The following is a 17,173-nucleotide window of genomic DNA, read 5'->3' on the forward strand; positions in this document are numbered from 1 at the left end:
AAGTTAAACAATCATTTATCAACCCAACTGACTAGAGTCCTTTTACTGTTGCCTGGTTTTGCTGCATACTGGGGAGCCCAACCTGTACACGACTTAAAATGAAGCATAAGTCGCAATGTGAATTTCAATGTGCTACAATGCGGCCTAGCGTGCCTGTGCAACCACCGCCTGCCCCATCAAGTGCATCTGCGTGCTCTTCATCCTCTGTGACTGTGGGGACAGCAGTCTCACATGGTTTTTCACACTGAACTTCCACCCTTTTACACGCAACAGGGAGTGTGATTGGCAGGTCATCACTTGTTTTGGAAGTGGAAACAGATGGTATTGTTGAGCTGTCAGCCATCGAGAAAACCAACATTGGATGCAGGCTACATTATATTCACACCTGCACCTTCGTCACAGATTGGGTGGACTACCTGCAGTTAATAATTGCATTCCAGAAATGGAAAGGAGTGTAGAATGCACATGTGTTGTACCTTGCTTGGCAGCAAAGGAACACTAACTTAGTATTACAGACAATTTTAGGAAGGCAGAAAAAGAGTCAGCTCTTTGGGCAAATTAAATAGCGTGGCAAAAGTAGACAGGTGGGTACAGTGGCCGTGTTCTGTGGGTACCAGGAAAGTAAAGGAAGCCTCACTTTCTATCCCTCCGAATGATCAAATGCAGCAAGGAATTCCCTGAGTTTGCTATAAAATTAGTGTACAAAATGTGCATGAGGGTGTCATGCAGAGGTGCTGCAAATAGCTTTTCACCAGTGGGACACTAATGGAAGTCCAACAGCCACTTTTAGGATGCCACTAAGTTTACTCAGTGTTTGCTAGTATAATGGCTTAGTAACAATGTTCTACTATTCATATGTGAGGCCGTATGGCACATTTTATAAAAATATTTTAGTGTAGGACTGCTTCAAATGAGATTTGCCGTGACGTGGCGAAGCAGCTCAAGAAATTGCAATTTTTTGCCAAAAATCTCAAAATTTTTTTTATAATAAGTACAGTTTGGAATGTTTAGTGCTGTAGTACACATTTGGTGCTGGCTTTTTTGTTTTTTCTTCATTGAATTGGTCGGTGGTTGACCTCCACCTTGCTATGCACCCCAATTTGGGATGTATTCCATCTGTCTGGATTTTGGCGGTTGGTGACTGTTCACATTAAGTCATCAGGCTTTGTCCACAGGCTATTTACTTCATGCAGCATTTGCTTGGACCTGTCCCGCCCACAGCCATGACTGTCATGGGTACGGGATTGAAATAGACCAGGTGAGTGCTGCTAAGAGCAGTTCTACTATTCATATGTGAGGCCGTATGGCACATTTTATAAAAATATTTTAGTGTAGGACTGCTTCAAATGAGATTTGCCGTGACGTGGCGAAGCAGCTCAAGAAATTGCAATTTTTTGCCAAAAATCTCAAAATTGTTTTTATAATAAGTACAGTTTGGAATGTTTAGTGCTGTAGTACACATTTGGTGCTGGCTTTTTTGTTTTTTCTTCATTGAATTGGTCGGTGGTTGACCTCCACCTTGCTATGCACCCCAATTTGGGATGTATTCCATCTGTCTGGATTTTGGCGGTTGGTGACTGTTCACATTAAGTCATCAGGCTTTGTCCACAGGCTATTTACTTCATGCAGCATTTGCTTGGACCTGTCCCGCCCACAGCCATGACTGTCATGGGTACGGGATTGAAATAGACCAGGTGAGTGCTGCTAAGAGCAGTTCTACTATTCATATGTGAGGCCGTATGGCACATTTTATAAAAATATTTTAGTGTAGGACTGCTTCAAATGAGATTTGCCGTGACGTGGCGAAGCAGCTCAAGAAATTGCAATTTTTTGCCAAAAATCTCAAAAATTTTTTTATAATAACTAGTACAGTTTGGAATGTTTAGTGCTGTAGTACACATTTGGTGCTGGCTTAGTAACAATGTGTCTGAGTGTGCAATGCAGAGGTGCTGCAAATAGATTTGCAATAGTGGGACACTAATGGAAGTCCAACAGCCACTTTTTGTATGCCACTAAATGGCAGCATTTTTTGCTATTATTATAGCTTATTAAAAACAGAGCAGGAGGGTGTCATGCAGAGGTGCTAGAAATAGCTTGGCACCAGTGGGACACTAATGGAGTACAACAGCCACTTCTTGTATGCCACTAAATGGCAGCATTTTTTGCTATTATTATAGCTTATTAAAAACAGAGCAGGAGGGTGTAATGCAGAGGTGCTAGAAACAGCTTGGCACCAGTGGGACACTAATAGAACTCCAACAGCCAGTTCTATGATGCCACTGAATGGCAGCGTTTTTTGCTATTTTTATAGCTTATTAAAAACAGAGCAGGAGGGTGTCATGCAGAGGTGCTAGAAATAGCTTGGAACCAGTGGGGCACTAATGGAAGTCCAACAGCCACTTCTTGTATGCCACCAAATGGCAGCATTTTTTGCTATTATTATAGCTTATTAAAAACAGAGCAGGAGGGTTTCATGCAGAGGTGCTAGAAATAGCTTGGCACCAGTGGGACGCAGAGGGAACTGGTCCTTATATCTTTTCACACAGGTTCAGTCCGGCACCCGTTAGGGGATACCCATTACCCACATAGGAACCTGATCAGAATTTCTTCTCCACATATGCATACACAGTATCATGTTTCCTTATGAGCTGATGTAAAGAATACCAAAAGGATATACAGTTGTACCTGCAATACATCTGTCTATAAGCTTATACTAACTTCGAATTTTGACAAAGCTTGACTATACTTATAGGATAGAGGGGTTAGCCACCACTTCCCTCCTACTGGTTATATATATCCAATACAAGAGGATTACATATAGAAATATGGATATACCTGACTATACCATGGATTTGGCTATACTAATATAGTGTTTTTGGACACACTGACGATTGATAGACCTAAGGCGCTGGTTAGATTCTTGGTCTTGAGTCCTCGTTTCTTGGTCTTGTCGCGCCGCATCGCCTTGTTGCAACTCACTTTGACTAAATATTCATAGATTGTCCCTTGATGAAGACCATATTATGGTTGAAACGTTGGTTTTTGGACATCATATGCAATTTCCTTTTTTTGTCAATAAATTATACATAAAAAGAAAAAACCTTTTTCATCAATTTTTTTGTCTGACAATATTGGGGTAGTGTGCCGGAGTTCTCTCCTTGCTAGTATAATGGCTTAGTAACAATGAGTTTGAGTGTGCAATGCAGTGGTGCTGCAAATAGCTTTGCACCAGTGGGACAATAATGAAGTCCAACAGCCACTTTTAGGATGCCACTAAGTTTCCTCAGTGTTTGCTAGTATAATGGCTTAGAAACAATGAGTTTGAGGGTGCAATGCAGAGGTGCTGGAAATAGATTTGCACTAGTGGGACAATAATGAAGTCCAACAGCCACTTTTAGGATGCCACTAAGTTTCCTCAGTGTTTGCTAGTATAATGGCTTAGTAACAATGAGTTTGAATGTGCAAAGGGCAGGAGGGTACAGTGGCAGGGTTGTGGGTCTGGGTAGAGGAAAGGAAGCCTCCCTTTCTATCCCTCCTAATGGGGAAATGCAGCGAGGAAATCCCTGACCTTAGCTACACAGACACTGTCATCTTGTGTAGCTGTTAAAATCTGTTTTCACGGACCTGACTGTCACCTATGGCTCTGACCCTGCCGGTATTACCCCTTACAAGGGCTGCAAGAAACTTCTATCCCTATTCTGTATAGCGCTGTGTATAGAGCGTACACAGCAGTATCGGAGACAGGAGCTACGCCAGCGGTGACTGACACCAAGACGCAGAAGGCAGATAATGGCGTGCTAGAGGAAAATTTCCGTTTTTATAATGCAGGGACATGTGACATGGACATCCTATCACACATGCCGTTTCTTCTCTGGCTAAAAGTCCACTTAGCTGTGTGTGTGTCTGGGATTGGCTGACATGCTGGCCCACCCCACTACACACGCGCGCTTAGGGAAGGAAGACAAGGAAAAAAAAAATGGCGATCGCCATTATCCAAACAGCAGTGATCTGAATGCGCTGTTCCCGCACACTATACGTTGAAATTTCATAATGGTGTGAGTTACAGAGTGACTTACACTATTACAGCAGAAAGCCAGCTAGTAATTAGCTTGTATTTTTGCTGCTAGAACCGTTCTCAAACGTATCTAGAACTATCGAGCTTTAGCAAAAAGCTTGAGTTCTAGTTCGATCTAGAACAGCCCCCAAAATCACTCGAGCCGCGAACTGGAGAACCGCGAACCGCGCTCAACTCTAATCATAATCACCTTCAACTCTGGTGGTTAACATCAGTTGATGGGGGTCAAGATCTTGCTTGGACCCTACTTTGTCCAGGCAGGATCCAACTCGCAAAGATTTTGGGCATCACTGCACATACTTTGCTTCTCTTGAGTCTGGGAATCCTTGGAGCAAACCTGTGATGCCCATGGGATTGAATGTGTGATTAGCTCTTGAGACTTGCTGTTACGGGAGACCGGCAGATTAGGACCAGGGGGTATATATCCCAATCGCCAGTCGGTGCCCACCATGCTGCAGATGGCAGTAGAGCTGCTGGCACCCTGTGGGTTAGGTGGAGACGCTAGAGCTGATGACTCAGAGATAACCCAGGAGACCTGGGAACCAGTCACGTGTGTAGGGACACGTGAGACCGGATGACAACCCAGTTAGCGTTTCGGTGGAACGGGCGCTACTCCGACCACGTGTGCAAGGAACACGTCAGGCCGGGTGTTCACCAGTTAGCGTTGACTGAGAAGATCGCTGTGACAGCGCCCTGTCGGCCACATGTTTAAGACACGTCAGGCCAAGTTGTCCTCCGATTAGCGTTTCTGGTCATCACTCGACTGGCCACGTGTGTGAAGGATATGTCAGACCAGGCAGTCACACCAGTAGCATTTGACTGGGAAGCCGAGGAGAGAAATAGGGTTCACACACCCAATCCAGGAACACCCTGTTAACTCCACAGGGGTTCTGGAATATGCTGTTGTGATGCCCTGGACTAGCCAGGGGTCACAGATAGTCCCACGTACAACACCCCCCCTAAAAAGGGTCACAGCAGCCACCCTTAAAACCCTGAGTCACCCCCCTCAGGTTCTGAGGTTCACACCAGGTGGGGTGGAGCCAGGCGGTTGGCCCCACCCACCGAGGATGGCCTGAGGCGGGAAAAACACAACAGACAGTCTGTGGAGAGAGTGGAAGGGAGAGGAAGGAGAGGAGTAGGGAGAGTGAGGACTGACAGAACTGACAGGGGGTTCAGGTTGGAGCCCGGACACCCCTTTGGCCAGGAGGCAGATAGTGGTGGCCACCTGCAGGAGACCGGGAAGACAACCGGTGGAACCATAAGGGACCGGGACAGGGTAGTGGCCCACCGGAACCGAACCAGGGAACCAACTAAATACCGGAGCACAAGGAAGGGTACTCAGACCCCGACTAGGCTAGTAGCCACCTTTTAGTCAAATTAACTGATTGCGGCTTGGACCTCAGGGGTTCACTCCCACACAGGGCCTGATTGAAGACAACAGCCCCACGATTCGGGATAGAGAGATACCGCCACAGCTAGAGATCCAAAGGGTCAGCGTCTGCAGGCAAACGAGTTCCCCAGCACACACACACCGCTGTAGAGCAAACTACTGTTGCTGAAGCGTAGGCAGTTACATACACAACACAGGTGCAGGAGAAAGGCGGAAACCACCAACCCGGAGTAAGGGGGAACAACACAGCTGGCTGCGGGCACAGTCCACCATCTTGTTTGGTTTACCAGACACTCCCGTGCATTTGTCAGAGTGAGTACACTAGTGCCTCGGGACAAGTGCCACACCGCACCGCACCTGCACTGCCCTGCGCCAGCACCATCGCCAAAACCAGCGACTCCCCTCAGGCCCCGGGACCCACACATGCCCCTACCCACGGAGGGGTTAACATCAAAGCTGCACAACACCGTCCCCGGGAGCCTAGTCAACGGCAGCAGTGGTGTCCATCTAATTCACCAAAGTCCCGTGGGTGGCGTCACGAACTTTAACCCCCAAAAGCAAAACACCCACCCAAACACCCCTATTTTTTCTAGGAGGCGACAGGATTCCCCCTGCCCCCTGGGTCCGTGAGAGGCTCGAGCCACCACAAAGAGAACCCGAAGAGCACAGATCCGAGCGGCTCGGCGGTAGCCGCCGAGCCCCCGAGGCGGTGCAGAGAGAAAATTTCTGGGCCTCACACTGTCTGTGTGCGTAGAGGGCACAACCGGACAGGTCGCACAGCAGGTACGCTCTCCGTGTGCGTAGAGGGCACTCTCGGACAAGTGACGCAGCAGGTATGCTGTCCGTGTGCATAGAGGACACAACTGGACAAGTAACGCAGCAGCCGCAGCCCAGTTAACTCCACTGGACTGATATAGCACCACTGGAATCGCAGCAAGGAAGCACGGCGCCTGACCCTGATGTGCTGAGCCACGAATCTTGGCGTGACAGGCACCGTTCACCTAGCCCTACCTACTGCTTCCAACAAAGCTTATGCCACCATGAACTCTAAGTGAAGACCGTGCACCTCCATGTTGGCTCCAGCCCCTTTTATAACCTGGGTCCGCCCCAAACCCAGGGTGGAACCACCAAGGTCCAGTAGCAGAGTGCCTTATCATCAGCAACGTCACCAGTGGACTACCCGGAACTGCCACGTCATTGATGACCTTATGGCAGTCACGCCCCAAACACTTCACCAGTCATTGTCTGATGACCAATTGTGAGGTGCTAGATCATAGTGGAGGGCCTCTGCGAGCCAGTACGGAGTGGCCATGTCATCAGGACACCTGACACCCTCTGCCCTATCAGGGCCTGCCACCTCACGCACATGCTCAGTGAGGTTCTTATTGGACCTAGCCTCTGGTGCACTAAGTGCCTGAGCATGCTCAGTAGCCTGAACAACAGACTCAGAAATCAGACTAGCTGCCTGTGCATGCTCAGTAGGCACATCCCAGAACTTAGACACAGCACGAAGTCGAAGTACTTGTGCAAATAGGCTGATAGGATTAATTGTGGGAGCATGCTCAGTAGCCTGAACGGAGAACTTATACTCTGGCTGGGGTAAATCGGTGCGCGCATGCGCACTAGCCACCTCTCCACACTTAGATGTGGTGGAAGGAGCAGCCAACTGGACGACCCGAGGTACGGCCAAGAATCGCAGCCGGTGCCTAGGCGCAACAGGAACTGCAGCAGGCTGCTTGCAGCTATGGTGGCACCGGTTCGTAACACTTGCCTATTTGTGGTTCCCACAGTCAGTTTGCCGGTTAGTGATTTGTGACATGGACACAAAAAAGTGTAATTGGGGTGGCAGCTTTGAGGAATAAACGGTGTGTGATGTTGAGGTGCAGGAAGAGGAGGAGAAGAAACTTGATGCAGCGCTTGCCATCCCCTCCAGCATCTGCTGTTTATCAGCTTCATTTCAAAGTTGAAGCAATGTGCGGCTGCCAAAGAAATCTAGTAGAGTAGGCTGTCGGTAAAGGAAGTTATTTCCCTTGGGATAGAATGAGCCGGCATTTGCTTACTACACCTTTGACTAACAGAACTTTCTACACGTACACCTCCAAACTCCAGCCTATTCCCCTTCCATGACAACTTCGTCATGATTTACCACTCATGGTTGATGTACCCTTCCCATTTCAAACAGATGTTTCACAAACCTATGCCCACACCTGTCTGACACCTGACACAAAAGATTAATTATTTCTTTCCTGCCTGTGTTGGCAATATTGTGAAAGCACTAAAAAGTACCACTACCTACAAATGCGTTTCACTGCATAATTTGGAGCAGACATGAAAACTGCCAAGAAGACCTTTTTAGCTTGTTCAATAGCAAATTTTCAGCAGGTACTGATAAGAATACCTATAAATGGTTTCACTGCAGAATTTTGAGCAGGCAATTAAAATTGCCAAGAACAACTTTTTAGCTAATTGCCTAGAAAATTTACAGCAGGGCAGCCACAGCTAACTAGCAATACCTATAAATGTGTTTCTGTAATTTTAAGCAGGCAATTAAAATTATTAAGAACCACTTTTTGCATACTTTCATGGAAACTTTTTAGGTCATGCTCTGCTAAGGAGCAGTACATATAAATGTGTTTCTGTAACTTTCAGCAGGCAATTAAAATTTGCACGAACCCCTTTTTACATACTTCCCTGGCAACGTTTTAGGCCACACATGGCTAACTAGCAATACCTATAAATGTGCTTGCATAATTTTGAGCAAGCAATTAAAATTGACAAGAATTTTTTTATATACTTCCCTAGCAAATTTTTAGGCCACACACTGCTAACTAGCTACCTATAAATTATGTTTGCATAATTTTGACCAGGCAATTAAGATTACCAAGAATTTTCTTTTTACATACTTGCCTAGCAAATTTTTAGGCCAGGCACCAACTAGCAATACCTATTAATGTGTTTGCGTAATTTTGAACAAGCAATTAAAATTGGCAAGAACCACTTTTTACAAACTTCCCTAGCAACTTTTTAGGCCAAGGATTGATAACTAGCAATACCTATATATATGTGTTTGAATACCTATATATATGTGTTTGCGTAAGTTTGACCAGGCAATTAAAATTGGCCAGAACCACTTTTTACATACTTCCCAACCAACCTTTTAGGCCACGCATGGCTAACTAGCAATACCTATAAATGTGTTTGCGTAATTTTTAGCAGGCAATTAAAATTGGCAAGAACCACTATTTACAAACTTCCCTAGCAAGTTTTTAGGCCAAGGATTGCTAATTAGCAATACCTATAAATATGTTTGAGTAGGTTTGAGCAGGCAATTAAAATTGGCAAGAACCACTTTTTGCATACTTCCCTAGCAACTTTTAAAGCCACCTACACTGCATGTTCCTGTGCTAAACTAACGTTCACCTGTCTATCTCAACTACCCAGCATTAAACCCATAGCTAAACTAACTGTCTAGCAGCACCAGCAGAAACACCAGCAGCATTACCTTCAATAACATTTCACATTAAAAAAAAAGATGCTGATGCAACATGTCCGCAATTTATATGCACATGGATATGTGACTTAGGCAGCCAGTCAAAGAAGCCCTTCTGTTTGAACCTTGTGGATGTTTGGAGGTTTTCTGCACTGTCATTGGCTGCCCCAACATACACAACTAAAGTTAAGAAAAAGAAATGGCGCCATGAGCCAAAAGGGTTCTCTCGGTCAAGAGTGCCCGCCTCCTCCACTAATTTTATATCTCCCCACATCAGACAGCACCTGAATCCTATATAAAAGCAGAAAATACAATTACATGAGCATTTTTAGAATTGCAGCTAGTGTTCAGGAGTAGAGATGAGCGAACCGGTCCCGGTTCGGCTCGAGGTCGGCTCGCCGAACGGGGGTCCCGTTCGAGTTCGGTTCGTCGAACGTTCGACGAACCGAACTCGAACGTATAGGCTATAATGGGAGGCAATCACAAACACATAAAAATGCATTATAAATGTACACAAACAGTTAATAAACATTGCCATAACACTTACCGGTCCTCGCGATCCCTTCTGCACTCTGTCTCCTGCCGCTATTCCATCCGATGATCGCTGAATCTTCCCGGTGACCTGCACTGCCAGCAGAGATGCAGGACCTATCGTGACGTCAAAATAGCCATGTGACCAGTCACGTGGCTATTATCTCATTGGCTACAGACTGGTCACATGACTATGTCACGTCATGTAGGACCTGCGAGTGCATCTCTCCGGTACACGGTGCACATATGTGTATCGCCGTGTACCGGCGACATGCTCTAGCACACGGTCGACTCCCCATTCCGTTAGGGACCGGCTGACACAGCCGGTCATTAACGGAGATCACCGTTGCCATAGCAACGCAGTTAGCGGTGACGTCACCGCTAACCGTGGCTCCGAGAGCACCGTTGCTATGGTAACGCGTCTGTCAGCATTACCACTGTTACCGCTGACAGCCAGCAGTGATCACTCACGGAGTGAAGGCTGCACGCTGCTTCCCGATTGCAGTGAGGATTGTACTGAGGATGAGGTTCCCCAGCCCATGATGGGCTGGTGCACCTCATCCTCACTACAATCGTCACTACTACTACACTAGTGAGGATTGTAGTGAGGATGAGATGCCTCAGCCCATGATGGGCTGGTGCACCTCATCCTCACTACAATCGTCACTACTACTACACTAGTGAGGATTGTAGTGAGGATGAGATGCCTCAGCCCATGATGGGCTGGGGAACCTCATCCTCACTACAATCGTCACTACTACTACACTAGAAAGAAAGAAGACAGAAGAGCAGGATCGTGGAGGGCTGACAGGGGGTAATAAAGATGGAGTCTCTAATGTGTCTGTGTATTTATTTCTATTAAAGTATTTTTTCTCTGTGTGGTGTTTTTTTTAACCCTTTATTGGAGATTCTTAATGGCCGGGTCAAACGTGCCTGACATTAAGAATCTCTGGCTTAATACTGGCTAGTAAAACAAAGCCAGTATTAACTCATGATTACCCAACAAGCCACCCGGCTCCAGGGCTGTTGGAAGAGTTGGATACAGCGCCAGATGATGGCGCTTCTATGAGAGCGCAATTTTCTGGGACGGCTGCGGACTGAAATCCGCAGCAGAGGCGCCCAGAAACCTCGGGCTAACCTGTGCTGCGGATTCCAATCCCCAGCTGCCTAGTTGTACCCGGCTGGACACAAAAATGGGGCGAAGCCCACATCATTTGTTTTTTAATTATTTCATGAAATAAGTGAAAGAATTTAAAAAAACGAGCTTCCCTATATTTTTGGTTCCCAGCCGGGTACAAATAGGTAACTGGAGGTTGGAGGCAGCCCGTGGCTGCCTGCTGTACCTGGCTAGCATACAAAAATATGGCGAAGCCCACGTCATTTTTTTGGTGGGCAAAAAACTTCTGCATACAGTCCTGGATGGAGTATGCTGAGCCTTCTAGTTCTGCAGCTGCTGTCTGCTCTTCTCCATACAGATAGACAGCAGCTGCAGAACTACAAGGCTCAGCATAGTCCATCCAGGACTGTATGCAGAAGTTTTTTGCCCCCTGAAAAAATTGTGGGCTTCGCCATATTTTTGTATGCTAGCCAGGTACAGCAGGCAGGTACGGCTGCCCCCAATCCCCAGTTGCCTATTTGTACCCGGCTGGGAACCAAAAATAAAGGGAAGCCCTTTTTTTATTATTTCATGAATTTCATGAAATAATTAGAAAACAAATGACGTAGGCTTCGCCCCATTTTTGTGTCCAGCCAGGTACAACTAGGCAGCTGGGGATTGGAATCCGCAGCACAGGTTGGCCTGAGCTTTCTGGGCCCCACTGCTGCGAATTGCAGTCTGCAGCGGCCTCAGAAAATGGCATTTTCATAGAAGCGCCATATTCTGGCGCTGTATCCAACTCTTCCAGCACCTGCCTGCTATACCTGGCTAGCATACAAAAATATCGCGAAGCTCACGTCCTTTTTTGTAGTTTTTTGGCAAAAAAAAATAAAAAATGCTTCCCTGGATTTTCCATTGCCAGTGAAGGTAACACCAAGCAGTGGGGGTTAGCAGCCAGTAGCTGCTTGGATTACCCTTAGCTAGCAATACAAAAAATGCAGCGGGAGCCCATATATATTTTTTTTAATTATTTATTTAAATAACTAAAAATAAAATGGGCTTCCCTGTATTTTGATTGCTGGACATCACAGTGCTGTAAAAATAAATCTTTAAAAAAATGACGTAGCGCTCCGCGGTATTTTTGATTCTCAGCACAGATAAAGCAGACAGCTATGGGTTGCCACCCCCATCTGCCTGCCGTTACCTTGGTTGGCAATCAAAATACAGGGAAGCCCATTAATTTTTTCTATTTAAAAAATAGTTAAAAAAAAAAATGACGTTGAGTCCCCCCATTTTTGATAGCCAGCTAGGGTAAAGCAGACGGCTGTAGCCTGAAAACCACAGCTGGCAGCTTTACCGTGGTTGGGGATCCAATGTGGAGGTCCCCTCAGGCTCTTTTTTATAATTATTTTATAAATATTAATAATTACACAATAAAAGTAGGGTCCCCCCCAAATTGGATCACCAGCCAAGGTAAAGCGGACAGCTGTGGTCTGGTATTCTCAGGGTGGGAAGGTCCATAGTTATTGGGCCTTCACAGCCTAAAAATAGCAGGCCGCAGGCACCCCAGATGTGGCGCATCCACTAGATGCGCCAATCCTGGCGCTTCACCCCAGCTCATCCCGTGCCCTGGTGCAGTGGCAAATGGGGTAATAAATCGGGTTGATACTAGCTGTAAAGTAACCTGAGATCAAGCCCAGCAGTTTGTGATGTTATGGCGTCTATTAGATACTCAACATCATAAACTGTCAGTACTAACAAAAAAAAAAAAATCGACAAAAGAAATTTATTTGAATAAACAGTCCCCAAAACATTTCCTCTTTCACCAATTTATTGTAAGAAAAAAAATAAAGGGGTCCCACGACGACTCTGGACCGTCTAGAAAATGGGGGGGAGACACTCAGGGAACGTATCCCCCATTTTCTAGGAGTGCGGACCCTTCATGTGAGGAGTGTGGGTGCAATGAATCTGCACTCACTCTTCTCGGGTCCACAGCAGCAGAGTCCATGTCGTAATGGTTGCTACCAAAGCTGCAATGCCCTGCTCATGAGGTAAGGGCATGCCTAATCAGGAGAACTACTGTAGAGGAAGCTCTGCTCACTGGTATATAGGTGCTCAGAGGTAATAATAGATAAAATTAGTGAGTAACCTCGGCACTCTAAATCTCCCAGACTAAGTCAGTAAGTCACAACGGATAGTAATGCAAAATCACTCTTTATTGGTCCGTATTAATAAAAAAAAATTTTTCATAAGCATATATGTTTTTGTCCAAAACAAGTTACAAATGACGTTTCGGCCTGAGCCTTCGTCAGATTGGACTTATCTGCATGTAATCATGAAAAATGACAATAATCAGTATCACATAAGAGTGAGAGAACAATAACATAAACTCGAACAATGTAGAGGTACAATTGGGATGCAGCAAAAAAATTGCAACACAGAAAGAAATGAAACACATGATACAAATGTCATAATACAGTACAAGGACAATATAGTAATGACAAATATGGGGTCAGAGTAGACTTAGACAGCTCTGGTATGAAAGAGATGTCAATCATAAAGTAACATGTGCAGTAGGTGTAGAGCTACAGTATGCATGGCAGAGCTAATGGGTAGACCAACCATAGAAAAAGAACGGAGAAAAAGTGGAGAAAAAATGTAGAAAAAGTGGAGAAAAAATGTAGAAAAAGGTGGAGAAAAAGTGGAGAAAAAAATGGAAAAAAAGTGGAGAAAAAGTGTAGAAAAAGTGTAGAAAAAGTGTGGAAAAAGTGGAGAAAAAGTAGAGAAAAAGTAGAGAAAAACATGGAGAAAAAGTGGAGAAAAACATGGAGAAAAAGTGGAGAAAAAGTGGAGAAAAAGTGGAGAAAAAGTGGAGAAAAAAATGGAGAAAAAGTGGAGAAAAAAATGGAAAAAAGTGGAGAAAAAGGGGAGAAAAAGTGGAGAAAAAAGTGGAGAAAAAGTGGGGAAAAAGTGGAGAAAAAGTGGAGAAAAAAGTGGAGAAAAAAGTGGAGAAAAAGTGGAGAAAAAAATGGAGAAAAAGTGGGGAAAAAGTGGAGAAAAAGTGGAGAAAAAGGTGGAGAAAAACGTGGAAAAAAAGTGGAGAAAAAGTGTAGAAAAAGTGTAGAAAAAGTGGAGAAAAAAAATGGAGAAAAAGTGGAGAAAAAAATGGAAAAAAAAGTGGAGAAAAAGTGGAGAAAAAGAGGAGAAAAAGTGGAGAAAAAGTGGAGAAAAAGTGGAGAAAAAGTGGAGAAAAAAAGTGGAGAAAAAGTGGAGAAAAAAGTGGAGAAAAAGTGGAGAAAAAAAATGGAGAAAAAGTGGAGAAAAAAATGGAAAAAAAAGTGGAGAAAAAAGTGGAGAAAAAGTGGAGAAAAAAAATGGAGTAAAAGTGGAGAAAAAAATGGAAAAAAAAGTGGAGAAAAAGTGGAGAAAAAGTGGAGAAAAAGTGGAGAAAAAGTGGAGAAAAAAATGGAGAAAAAGTAATGAAAAAGTGGAGAAAAAGTGGAGAAAAAAATGGAGAAAAAGTGGAGAAAAAAATGGAAAAAAAAGTGGAGAAAAAGTGGAGAAAAAGTGGAGAAAAAGTGGAGAAAAAGTGGAGAAAAAAGTGGAGAAAAAGTGGAGAAAAAAAATGGAGAAAAAGTGGAGAAAAAAATGGAAAAAAAAGTGGAGAAAAAGTGGAGAAAAAAAATGGATAAAAAGTGGAGAAATAAATGGAAAAAAAGTGGAGAAAAAGTGGAGAAAAAGTGGAGAAAAAGTGGAGAAAAAGTGGAGAAAAAAATGGAGAAAAAGTGGGGAAAAAGTGGAGAAAAAAATGGAGAAACAGTGGAGAAAAAGTGGAGAAAAAGAGAAGAAAAAAAATGGAGAAAAAAAGTGGAGAAAAAAGTGGAGAAAAAGTGGAGAAAAAGTGGAGAAAAAGTGGAGAAAAAGTGGAGAAAAAGTGGAGAAAAAAATGGAGAAAAAGTGGAGAAAAAAATGGAGAAAAAGTGGAGAAAAAGTGGAGAAAAAAAATGGAGAAAAAGTGGAGAAAAAGTGGAGAAAAAAATGGAAAAAAAGTGGAGAAAAAGTGGAGGAAAAGTGGAGAAAAAATGGAGAAAAAGTGGAGCAAAAGTGGAGAAAAAGTGGAGAAAAAAATTTAGAAAAAGTGGAGAAAAAGTGGAGAAAAAGTGGAGGAAAAAGTGGAGAAAAAGTGGAGAAAAAGTGGAGAAAAATTGGAGAAAAAAATGTAGAAAAAGTGTAGAAAAAATGTAGAAAAAGTGGAGAAAAAATGGAGAAAATGTGAAGCACCCTTTGGTGCCTTTCATGTGGCACTAAGGGGTGCTTAGCTTTGTATTTAGCCAAAAAAATAAAAAAAAAATGACGTAGGGTTCCCCCTAGTTTTGTAGCCAGCTAGGGTAAAGCAGACGGCTGCAGCCTGCAGACCACAGCTGGCAACCTCACCTTGGCTGGTAATCCAAAACTGAGGGCACCCCACGCTGTTATTTTAAATTAAATAAATAATTTAAAAAAAAAACACGTAGGGGTCCTCCAAAATTGGATCACCAGCCAAGGTAAAGCAGACAGCTGGGGCCTGATATTCTCAGACTAGGGAGGTCCATGGTTATTGGACTCTCCCCAGCCTAAAAATAGCAGGCCGCAGCCGCCCCAGAAGTGGCGCATCCATTAGATGCGCCAATCCTGGTGCTTCGCCCCAGCTCATCCCGCGCCCTGGTGCGGTGGCAAACGGGGTAATATATGGGGTTAATACCAGATGTGTAATGTCACCTGGCATCAAGCCCTGGGGTTGGTGAGGTCAGGCGTCTATCAGATACCCGACATCACCAACCCAGTCAGTAATAAAAAAAATAGACGACAAACACATTTTTATTTGAAAAAACACTCCCCAAAACATTCCCTCTTTAACCAATTTATTAGAATGAAAAACAAATCCAGGTCTGGTGTAATCCAAGGGGTTGCCATGATGATCCACACTGTCCCAGTCAATGAAGAGCAGGATGTTCCCCATTGGCTGGGAGAGCAGTGCAGTGACCTGAGCTAACATCAATGGGTCAGCCCAGGTCACTGCAGGGGATGACAAGTGCTGCTGTCAGCGAGGTACATTACCTGCGCTGATCTCCAGCACACTGACAGCCCCTGTCACTGAGTTCAATGACCGGCGCCTTGACACCAAGTATCGCGAGAGGTCCTTGACGTCACCGCTAGTCAGTCTCGGGTCGGAAGCGAGAGGTGATGTGACAAGCGGCGGCCATGGAGGACAGTGACAGCGCTGAGGTCGGGATGGCGGGACTTCATCACCGCAGGTAAGCCGAGCGGGGGTGTGTGTGTGTGTGTGTGTGTGTGTGTTTGTGAGAGTGTGTGTGTGTGTGTGTGTATGTATGTGTACATGCCGCGGGCAGGAGGGGCGGAGCGAGCTGAGCGGGGAAGTGTGGGCTTCCTGCACGTAACTAAGATAAACATCGGGTTACTAACCAAAGCGCTTTGGTTGGATACCCGATGTTTATCTTGGTTACCAGCTTCTGGCAGGCTGCCAGCGATGGCTCCTGCTCACTGTAGCTCTAAAAAGCCCTGCTTTTTGCTGCTAGAACCGTTCTCGAACGGATCTAGAACTATCGAGCTTTTGCAAAAAGCTCGAGTTCTAGTTCGATCTCGAACAGCCCCCAAAATCACTCGAGCTTAGAACTGGAGAACCTCGAACCGCGAACCTCGCTCAACTCTATTCAGGAGCAGAAAATGAGCAAAAACAAACATTACCAATTTTTGGGGAAAGTGCTTGGGGTTACCGAACCCGAATGAACATGCTAAGGCTCGTACTAAATTTGAAATTGACGAATCTTTACCGAAGAGGTTTACTCATCTCTATTTACGACCAATGACTTACTTGGTCATGTCGCAGCATTCACCGCTGGCTGCTGAAGTGAGCCGGTAGTGATACCCGCACATGTATGCTGATTTTATCAGCAGCCATGTGTGGCTAACAGACATGGGTGCATTTGCAATCCACCCATGTCTGCTTGCCACTTAGATTGCGCTGTCAATTTGTGACACCACAATTTAAATGGCCATGTTGGAGATCGTGCCATTCTCCGCCATCGGCTGCCCCATGACACGATCATGTGGAGCTGATGGTTGGCATAGTAGCTTAAGGTTATGTGATGACCCCTGACACGATCATGTAGTAGTTTCTGTAAAAGCAGACAGAGCAGTGGCTTTTAAAGGAACAGTGCATTTTTGCTGTGCACCTCTAATCTGAATGAACCCCTTAATGACCGCGAGCAGTAAAATTACGTCCTAGCGGTCATAACGTTACTGCCCGCGGTCTCCTGGCAGCAGCATGCTGCGATCGACGCACATCTCAGCTGATTTTCACAGCTGAGATGTGTGCTTGCTAGGCACGAGCAGAATCGTTATCTGCTCGTGCCGTTTAACCCCTGAAATGGCGCTGTCAATATGTGACAGCGCTATTATAAACGCGATCGCGGTAAAGTTTTACTTACCGCCCGATACCGGAAGTCACGTGACATGATCACGTAACTTCCGATGGTTGTCATGGTAGCACAGGGTCATGTGATGACTCCTGTGCTAGACATGAACTACTTT

The sequence above is a fragment of the Anomaloglossus baeobatrachus genome, chromosome 5 (genome assembly GCF_048569485.1).
Source record: "Anomaloglossus baeobatrachus isolate aAnoBae1 chromosome 5, aAnoBae1.hap1, whole genome shotgun sequence".
Lineage (NCBI taxonomy): Eukaryota > Metazoa > Chordata > Amphibia > Anura > Aromobatidae > Anomaloglossus > Anomaloglossus baeobatrachus.